General features: G+C 50.7%; 1 protein-coding gene across 13 annotated transcripts in view; it reads left to right on the top strand.

Annotated features, from left to right (window-relative positions):
* The window catches only part of Megf11 (multiple EGF like domains 11), a 322486-nt gene that overhangs the window by 212909 nt on the left and 99293 nt on the right, over nt 1–10284 (top strand). The window lies entirely within an intron of this gene.

Raw genomic sequence — 10284 nt, forward strand, 5'->3', positions numbered from 1 at the left:
GAGGAGCCTTTTCGCCACTGGGGCTGCCAGTCTTTGAGAAGCTTGTCCGCTCGGAAAGGCCAGCTCGGAGGGATTCATAAAGTGCCTCACAAATCCAAACAAATGCCTTGTGTTCCTCAGCGTGGTGCCTTGGCCAACTGCCTTGCACCTGACCACCCATTAATCTGCCTTTTAACTGGGTCTGCATGTGGCGGAGGCACATGGTTACCATCTCCAGCCCCAGCTGGGCATCCTACAAACTGGGTCACCCTGCAGGGCCACGATTAGTGGCCCGTGGACATAGCCCTGCTTCTTCCAGACAGGATCCAACCCCTGACCCTGAGCTGACAGGCAGTTTTACTGTAACCTGGAATTAAGGACAGGAAGTAGCTGCTGCTGTGTCCAGAGGTTAGGAAAAAGATGGGATTTCTAGCTGGCCAAGTCCAAGGGACCTAGAAGCTCAAACAGAAAACTCTTAACCTGGAGTTTGTGCACTGCAACAGAATGGGCCATAAACTCTTTGAAATTCTGTGCAAAATTACATGCATGTGTGCATTTTGGTGAAGACCACAGTTTTCATCATATTCTTATTTTTTAACTTATTTTTTAGTTATAGGTGGACACAATATCTTTTTACTTTATTTTTATGTGGTGCTGAGGTTCGAACCCAGTGCCTCACGCATGCTAAGCAAGCGCTGTACCTCTGAGCCACAACCCCAGCCCCTTCATCATATTCTTATAAAGGGCTGAGACCTAATGGTGTGGTCAAAGCAGAGCTGCCTTGGACCATTGGTCATGACTGTCTGCTCTACAAAGGAGCTCAAAGGTCACCCAGGTAAAGCTCTCACTTTACAGGGAAGCCAAGGTTGCCCCCTCCACCACATACCACATTACCTTACATGGGGGCCTGAGAGAGTACCTGGGATAGAATAGCCAGCCCTTGAACCTGTCCTGGCTGCCAGTCACCACATCCAAGCCCCATTTTGCCAGGCCCTGCCTGCAGCAGGGATCAGCCAGTCAAGGCCCAGGGCCCAGGATGGCACTTTTCCCATTGTAGGGGTTTTTATCTCTAACCTCTTGCACATCCCTCATTCTGGACCTTGCCAGGGTCTAAATGCCCAGACCCTTAATCTGCAGATGACCCAGGTGCCCTCACCTGGCCTGTCCCTTCCAGTGCCAGCCCTTTTCCAGACTGGCCTCTCTTCTACAGAAGATGCATCTTCTGACTCTGGAGAGACATTTTTCTCTCTTGCCAGAAACCACTTGGAAATTTGCAAACTCTTGCAAGTGGAAGAAATAACGAGGATAGAGCAGAAAGCAGCTCCCCTCTTTCCCCTTCCTCCTCCTGAGTTGTCCATTGCCTGCCAGCTCACCTGGGTCTTGGCACCCCATTTAGGACAGTGCAGAAGGGCAGGGACATCTGGGAAACTCCTCCCACCCTAGAATCTCCTGTAGAAACCCATTTGGGCCTGAGCCCTGGGCTGGCAGCTGAGTTTCTCTTCCTGGAACACAGACTCTTTCCTTCTCACAGACTCTTTGGGCCACTAGTTCTCTGCTTCAGACTTTGCCTTGGGGACAAGTAGGCAACATAGGGGCAGATGACCCCCTATAGGTTCTTGTGCCAGTTCTCTAAGGGATGTTGGGAATTTCTCAGGATACTGTGTCCTGGATGGTGCAAGGAGCCAACAACACTGCCCCTATTCAACTGCATTTGAATTCTTACAGTTGACTCCAGGGCTGAGGGGACTAGGACCAGACAGCAGGATTAGGAGGTTCTACCATTTTTTTCAAACCTGATGCCTTTCTTTCCCCAGACATTTCCCTAGGGAGGACAAAGGCCTCAATTAGAGAAATGGAAAGACTTGCTTCAGATTTCAGGCATTAAGCAGGACTTTTAATTGCAAGTGACAAAAACCCAACCTAAAGTTTAGGCAGGAAGGGGATTTGTTGCCTTTTGTAACTGAAAAGAAGAGTGCATATTGCTTCAGGCACAGCAGCATCCAGGGACTCAAATGTCTGCAACCTGCCTCCACCTTCCTTTGTGTTGGCTTCATTCTCAAGTCCTTCTAGGTAATCCCAGCAGCTCCAGACCCACAGTCTCCCGCCCAACAGCCCCAGTGGGAAGAGAGCATCTTCTCACTTGATTATTCTGCAAAAGTCCCTGGATTGAACCCCATTGGTCTGATTGAGTCCTGTGCTGCCTATGGGTGGAGTCAGTGTCAAGAGTTCCCCCCCACTGAGACTGGGGAGGGGTGGTGCTGGCCAGCAGGATGGCACACTCCAGTAATCCCAGCAACTCCAGAGGCTGAGGCAGGAGGATCACGAGTTCAAAGTCAGCCTCAGCAGCTTAGCGAGGCCTTAAGCAATTCATTGAGATCCTGTCTCTCAATAAAATATAAGAAAGGGTTAGGGATGTAGCTCTCTGTGGTAAAGGGCTCCTGAGTTCAACCCCTGGTATCAAAACAAACAAACAGCTGCCCACTCTCCCCTCCCCAGTCTAACCCCTACCTGGACCTGCTGGCATGGCCTCGTTTGGAACAGGTGGGGCTTGTGGGGGAGAGTAGTAGTGGACTGACTTATAAGCATGGAGCTAGCAAGGGTAGGTTTGCTGGAGAGTTTCTCAGTGACCCGTACCATGGCTCTCAGTCCTTGGGAAGGGTGATTGATGGATATAGAACTTTCCACAGCCACTGTGTCTCTACTGATCCTCATAAAATGCCATAAGAAGGGAGAGGCCACTGAGCTCAGAGGGTACCACAGCAGGCACGGGGTCACCCAGCAAGTCAGTGTTCAAACCAGTTCTCCATCCGAGCTCTCAGTTGTACTGTTCTAGAAAGGAAACCAGGCCTTCGATAACAGCCTGGTGATGGCCGGCAGACCAGAGGGCCCCGTGGTGCTCTCACGACTCTCGCTGCCCGTGTGCTGGAGTCGGGACCCATGGGCCCCAAGGAGAAAGGGGGCAAAATTGGCCTGAACCCAGCGTCTGCCGCAGGAGCAGGACGGCGTCTTGCCAATGAAATATTCATGGTGGTTATTGAATCAGGTTTTATTGGAATAAAAATACACTTGCTGAATACATTTATTTCCCCTGGTTCCTTTCAACCTCCTTCCTTCCCTGAGTGATTTGATTTGGGGGCCAGGGAAGGTTTTTCCCTAGTAAATTGGACTTAGGTCAGCAGAAGAAGGATGCTATGTCAGGGTTGGCAAGAAAGGAGCCCTCTGGGGGCCAGGAGGCTCCTGGGATGACCGAGGCTGCTGGGGGCTGAGCGCCGGGGAAGAAAGGGCCAGAACCCGCCCTGGGACATGCTCTGGGTTCCTGCCCACAGAGCCACCCACCAGTTCACAAATGTGCACCTCCCCCATCCCAGCCCCGCCTCCTTTCCCTAGCTGTGGGAGGGACCAAGGTCAACACAGAACCAGCCAGGCCTGGGTCACAGTGGTGAGTCTCGGGCTAGGCCACCCCTCTGGCGCCATCTTGGAGGAATTCCATCCCAGAGGAGGTGCGGGTGGCTCTCTGCTAAGTAGCTCTCTCCTTTTCATGTTTTCTTCCTCTGTTCGCCTCTCTCAGTGTCTTTCTCTCTTCTCGGCCTCTACAGATCTCCATTTCTCTTGGAGTTCCCAGCCTCCCCGGGGCCTCTCTCGCTGCAGATATTCCTTTTGGTCTCAGTATTTCTTTGGCTCTGTGTGCCTGCCCTGCTGTGTCTGTAAAGGCCTCTTTCCTCTCCAGTCTCGCACTCAACCCTGCTGTACAACCCCACCACCACACAGTCCCACACAGTCCTCCCCACACACAGACACCACAGTCCCCCGACCACACACAGTCCCACCCCCCCCACGCACCACACAGACACACACAGTCCCACCTCCGCACACCACAAGTCCCGCCCCCCCCCCCCCCGCACACTCACACCCCCACTGACCCCCGAGTGCTCCTGCACACGCTCAGCACTGCACCCTCATGCTCAGTCTTGCTGCCGACTGACTCAGCAGATAGGGCGGGTCTTCTATCTCCCCCATTCCTGTCCTGAACTGGGCTCGTGGGCTTCACCTGCTGCTCTGTGGCCACCCCACCAAAGCCATAGGGTGTCTCTGAGGCCAGCCCAGCAGGCCCACCTGCAGGCCACCTTCTTATTTCACAGGGAAGCGGGGGTCACAGGTGAGAAGCAAAAGGTGGAGCCCAAACATGGTGTTACCTCTCCTGCAGAGCACAACTGGCAACGTCACCTGGCTGGCCCTGCCCTGCTCAGTCACTGGCATGAGGTGGGAGGACACTACACAGTCCCCCCACACACATAGGGGCTTCTCGTGACCCTGAGACAGTCAAGCACCCAAGGGAGACATTGTTCCTGTGGAGCAGAGCCTGGCTCTTCTCCCTCTGTGACCCCCATCAGCCTTTCCCAGGGAATGCCCTGCTTCCTTAGGCTGGGGGACCCTTCTTGGGTCTTAATACCCTCCTGGGGTGGGTGCTGTGCGTGGGTGTGGCTCCTGGGGCTGCTTCTTCCCCGCCGCCTTGTCCAGCCCACCTCATCACACACCCCAGCATCCCGGGCCTTCCCCTCACCTCCCTCTCTCTTTCCCCCACTTGAATGTTCTGGCTTCAGCCCCACCAGCTCTTCTCTTGGAGAAATTTGAAAATCAGGCTCTTTGCCTGGCTGGCAGGCAGCTCCTTCCCCCAAACCCTCTCAAATCTTATCTCCCAGGGCCTAGCTCATCTCTTTTTCTTCCTGGGCTCTCAGGCTGGCCACCCCCGGCTCAGGTTCCAAGCCTCACTGAGCTCTACTGCCTGCCTGACAAGTCAGGGTTCTCCCTCCCTGTCCCTCTCCCCTGATTGGGGACACTCTCTTTGGGAGACCTCACTCTGTGTGGACCAACCATCAGCCCTTGAAGGATGGGGAGTTCGGGCAAGTTACATCTACAGTGGGCAAAGACATCAGCAGGAACCTCTGGCTTCAGCTCTCCAGGCCCCTGTGGCAAGTGGACCCCATGATTAAGGAGAAAGGCATGACCCTTGGACAGCAGGGAGTCAGCAAGCACCGCCTGGGTCAGTCCAGCAGGGTGTCCATGGTCAGAAAAGCCAGCTAAACCAGGGAACATGGCAGCTACTCCTGACCCTAATCTGGTGTTTTCACTTTGCTAACTATGTGACCTTGAGTAAGTGACCCAGCATTTCTGGGTGTCAGCTTCCCCTTCTGGAAAATGGGCACAGAAACACCCATGTAAGGGCTAAAAGATGAAATGGGCTTGGTGGTGTTTTGGACTGTCTTTGGTGTTTTGGTCACTAAGAAAGTGCTTAGTGAGTGGCAGTCACTATTGTCACCATCATGAGTAGTGTCCCGAGGACCCATGGGTGCCAGCAGTACTGCGAGGTGGCAGGAGCCTGCCCATCAGTCTGCCCACATCTGCCAGGCCCGACATGCCGCTATCTGTCTGCAGATGACAGCTCCATCTCAGTAACAACTTCAGGCTGGGAGTGCTCCCCGCCCGTCCCCCTGCTGCTTATGATAATTTAATTGATCATGCTCGCTTGCTGTGCTGTGCAGCTCATCCTGGCTTAACTCAGGTAGGAAAGAAAAAAAAATAATAACTCCTGTCCAACATCCCTATAATTAGGACTTTGGCTCTGCGCTGAGTCAGGTGACCATGCAGGAACTGAATAGCTGCCGAGTCCCCCATGGTGTCTGGGGACGTTAGAGGGCAGAGACATCAGCCGGGCCTGAGCTGGGCCACCTTTGGGACAACTTCCTGTCTCCATAGGCAGCCCTTTCCCCATTCACAGAGAGCAGATAATTAAACCGGTGTAATGAAGCCTCATTCACTGCTAATTCCTGCAGCATGGAATTGAATTTACATTCCTGTGCAAAAGGGGGGGGGGATTCGAAAATAAAACCTTAAATACTTGTATCAAGCTTACTATGTGCTAGACACCATCCTAAGCCCTTTACAAATAATAACTCATTTAAACTTGTCATTTTGAAGGTGATATTCGGCTGTCAGCCTGGATTTGTAGCTGGAAGCTTTGTAAAAGAAGGCAGTTTGGATCAGACACAATTTGTCAATGCTGTAGGTTGTCAAGGGCGTTGCTAAGAGGAGTCGCTGTGTTTAAATGTTGTTTAACTCCTTGCTTTCAGGGAAAAAATAGATAGATGGAAAGAAGAGCCTTCTTTTAGAACAGAAGAACAAATTGTTTTGTTTTAATTGGTAAATTCAGGATTATAATTCTGATCTCAGATAAACTTTGAACCATGTAAATGAGACAGTCTGCTGCTCTCTGGTGGCAACATGCAAGTATTGTAGGAAAAACGTTAAAGACGAAGTTTATTTTGCAAACCTGGAGCCATAGCAGCAAAGAACTGGTCCTGATTTTTGAAAGAAAAAAAAAAAAAAAGACTCACACCACATAGGAAGTGAGAGGATGACATACAGTTGACACATTATTGGCCTTGTGCTGAGCACTACAGAAGCTGAGTAAAGTAGGTTTTTTTGTTGTTGTTGTTTGTTTGTTTAGTTAAATAGAAGAGAAAGCAAATCCTATACACAAGCAACAAATTCTTTGCCTGGTTCCATTCTGTTTGGGTGCTTAGACAGGTGGAAGTACCTCTCTCCTGTTGCAAAGGTAGTAGGTCCCCTGCCCAGCTACCCCAAATGGGAAGACTCTGAAGAATATTCCAACCCCACAGCAGCACTGGGGAAAAAGACAATCTGTGGATGGGGAAAGGCTCCATCTTCCCGTCATCCTCTTAGGCTACAACCTGAGGCCACTTTGCATTCCCCAAGGCTCCTAGCTCAGCACCGCACCAGAGCAGCTGTGTGCATCCATTTGATGAATAAATCAATTTGATTGCCTGTTGCAAATTTGCTTTCCAAGATTTATCAAATATTTGCTGAGCCCCTCCTCTGTCCCAGGTACTGGATTGGGAGTTTTCTGTGTGTGTTCTCTTTCAATTCTCTGGAGTAGACTCTTTACCCCTTTTGCATAGATGAGGAAACTGATACCTACTGCAGAATATTATCATTTCTGTGACTCTATACCAGGATGTGATTTTCTTGACCCAGGGGCCATAGTTTTATTTTTCATCTCTATTTCTCCATCATCCTATCATAGTGAGTAGTCAGTAAGTGTTGAATGAATGATTAAAGTAGTGATTAATCATTCAATAAGAGGTTGCATGACTTAACTCAGGATATACAGCTAGTATGTGGCAGGATCTGGATTCAAGTCTAGCCCAGAGTAATCACAACTGCTGAAATGACCTTCAACTTACTATTTTGACATGTAGGTTCAAAGCAGTTGGCTAACAATCACCGCAGAGGTGACTGATCCAAAATGGTGCTGGCTGGTAAGGGTGGGGGTCCTGTGTGTGTAGACCCCTCCACTTGGCTCCCAGGACCCCAGCTAACTGTGTGCAATGGTGTTTTGGACTGTCTTTCTTGAGCTCATGAAAGCTGAGCATACACATCTCCTCCAAACCCTATGTTTTGTTACTTCACGTTGATAGCTAGAAATAGCCCACACAAGTTGTATCTACACCATGGGAATTTGCCAGTGCTTTAAAATCAGGACTTTATTTTATTTTACTTTGCTGAAGAGCTTGTTGTTGGGCATTTATCAGCACACCACCAAGTTGGTTATAGCTAGCAACAGGAAGATTTGCTGGGCCCTTACTTTGTCCCAGGTACTGGATTGGGAGCTTCCTATGCATGTTTTCATTCAATTTTCTGGAGTGACTCTACCTACTTCACATAGATGAGGAATCTAATACGTGCTGAATGTTATCATTTTTAACTTTTTTCTCACCATATCGTGAGGTATGAATCTTGCTGTGGCTCTTTTCTCTGGGAGCACTGTTAGGTCATGTAGTTTGTTCCCTGCCACTTTCTGCAGGTGGTTATAGGTGCTGGGTACCAACAGGAAGTCCGTGAAGATGAAAGAAGAGAATTCTCAACCATTCTAATTCACTTGTACCTCCCAGAGATTGGTATCTCCATGTTGGGGAAGGGTAGGGGGTGCTCTCTATCCCTGGGAGATTCACCCCAGGGCAATTAGTGACTGATGGGCAACCCCACTGCTTATTTCTGGCGTGACCAGGGAATCTCAAGGCATTTTTTGGTGATCTCCCTCTCTCTCCTGGATTTGTCCCTCCAAGTGGCCCTTCCAAGACTTCTGAACTGGGGAGTCTGGAGCAAACTGTGCCTGTGAATGGAATAATTGAAGCCAGGTAGTTGTTTCACATGATGGAATCCTGCTCAGCCCAACAAAGGAGCCACGCTGCAAGGCAGATATATTCCCACACGTACTGGATTGAATAGTTTCCCCCAAAATTCATGTCCATCTAGAGCCTGTGAATGTGACCTTATTTGGAAATAGAGTCTTTGCAGACATAATCAAGTTAAAATGAGATCATACTGGAATAGTATGGGCCCTAATCCAATGACTGACACAGGCACCTGCCCCCAAGGCCAAGGTTAGCAGGGCTCACGGTCCATCCACTGCAGGTGCTGTCAGCCCTCCTCCGCACTTCGTATTTCTCTCCCAGAGTTCCGGGTCTCCTTAGCTTGCACCTGGACCACTGCAGCCACTTCCTGTGGTCTCTGTGTTTCCTATGCCACTTCCCACGCACACCCCCTCTAATCAGGTCACCATCCCTGAACCAGCACCCTGGCCGTGGCTCTCTCTGCTCACCCATTAGCCACTCTCGCTGCCACAAAGAGGAAGTTCAGATTTTTCTTGCTGAAATCCATGAGTCCCCAGGATCTGGCCCTAACCTGCTCCTCCAGCCCGATCCCCCTTTGCCCCTTCACTCCCCCTGAGCCAACCTGATTCCAAATTGAGCTGTTCTGTTCACTCTCCATATTTTCCTGGTCAGCATCAGGTCTCACTCCTCTATTTATTGACTGGTGTCTTCTCTGGACCCCTTCATGGTGTTGCTGAGATGGTACATCCCATAGATCCCCACTGTCACATGCCCCTCCCAATTTCTTTCTTTTTTTTTTCCTGCGAAGGAAAGGTCATGGGCTTCAGAGCCAGAGAGCCCAGCTTCAAACATTTGCCACTTATTCACTGTGGGAAATGGCAAGTTCTCCTCTCTCCCTGGGCCTCAGTTTCCTCCTCTATCTGTTCTTCACTGAGTTGTGGAGATTCGATGAGATCATGGATATAAAGTGGTAGCACAGAGAAGCCCCTTGGGAAAGAGAGACTCCCTTGGGATTTCTGAGGACTCAGGACGCAGGTGGGTAATGTAAGTTGCCATGTTAACATCAAGAGCAGTGTGTTGGCTAAGGGAGGAGGGTTGAATTCTGGAGGCCCAGGAGGAGGATAACTGGAAGGCAAGCATGGAACCAAGGTGGGAAGGTGAGACCAAGGTCAGACAGGGCTGGTTTACCAAAGCCACTCAGGGCACACTGAGTCTCCCTGGGCTTGGCTTACTTGTGGGTGGGAATGGGCTGGAGGCCAAAGACTTGTGTTCTAGCCCCCGCTCTGCAGTAGCTCAGTGGGCCATTCTGAGCAAGACCCTCTCCTCTGTGCCTCAGTTTCCATATCTGCAGAATGACAAGGTAGGAAAGGAAAATATCCAAGGTGTTCACTACAGAAAGTTCACAGCAAGATTAGAAGCATCTCCCCCAGGGATAGAGCACCAGAATTCCCAACACATTCTAAACATCCCAGTCCCACCGGCTGGCCCTTTCCGCAGAGACCCTGGACCAGGGCCACCCTGCCATCAGTCACCTTCCCTGCTTCTTTGGGGAAGCTAACAAGTGCTGGGGTGGCCTCCTCAGGAGTCCTAGGGGCAGCGCTGCCACCTGGTGGCCTCAGCAGCTATGACTGCCGGGTGGGTGGAGGGGTAAAGGGCAGGTGCTTCTGGGCCCAGTTTAGGGCTCCTGGCACTGTGGAGATGACAGCTGCATCTGCCCTGCGTGTGTTTTCTTATTTGTTCCCAGCAGGAAATCAATGATGTCAGAAACTGTGGGATAACTCTGCAGCCCCGATCAATAGACCCTGATTAATTCAGTCATGGCCGTTGGGTAAATTTGCTGCATCATAATTAGAATTATTAATTAAAAATAGGAAATCGATGGACACAAATTAAGCCAAGAAGGAGTTAGCGGGGCTGCTTTGACATTGCTGGGGCAGGCCTCAGGACATCCCAGGCCTGGTTCTAGCTTTGGGGTCCTACATTCCATGTGAACCCCAGGTTGCCCCACAGTGGGAGCCCAAACTCCAGTGTCCACCACTAATAGCAGAGTAGAGAGAGCTCCTAGGTGTCCCCTGCCAGAGCTGGGGCTCCCAGGAGCATCCCACCCAGTACC

The sequence above is a fragment of the Ictidomys tridecemlineatus genome, chromosome 5 (genome assembly GCF_052094955.1).
Source record: "Ictidomys tridecemlineatus isolate mIctTri1 chromosome 5, mIctTri1.hap1, whole genome shotgun sequence".
Lineage (NCBI taxonomy): Eukaryota > Metazoa > Chordata > Mammalia > Rodentia > Sciuridae > Ictidomys > Ictidomys tridecemlineatus.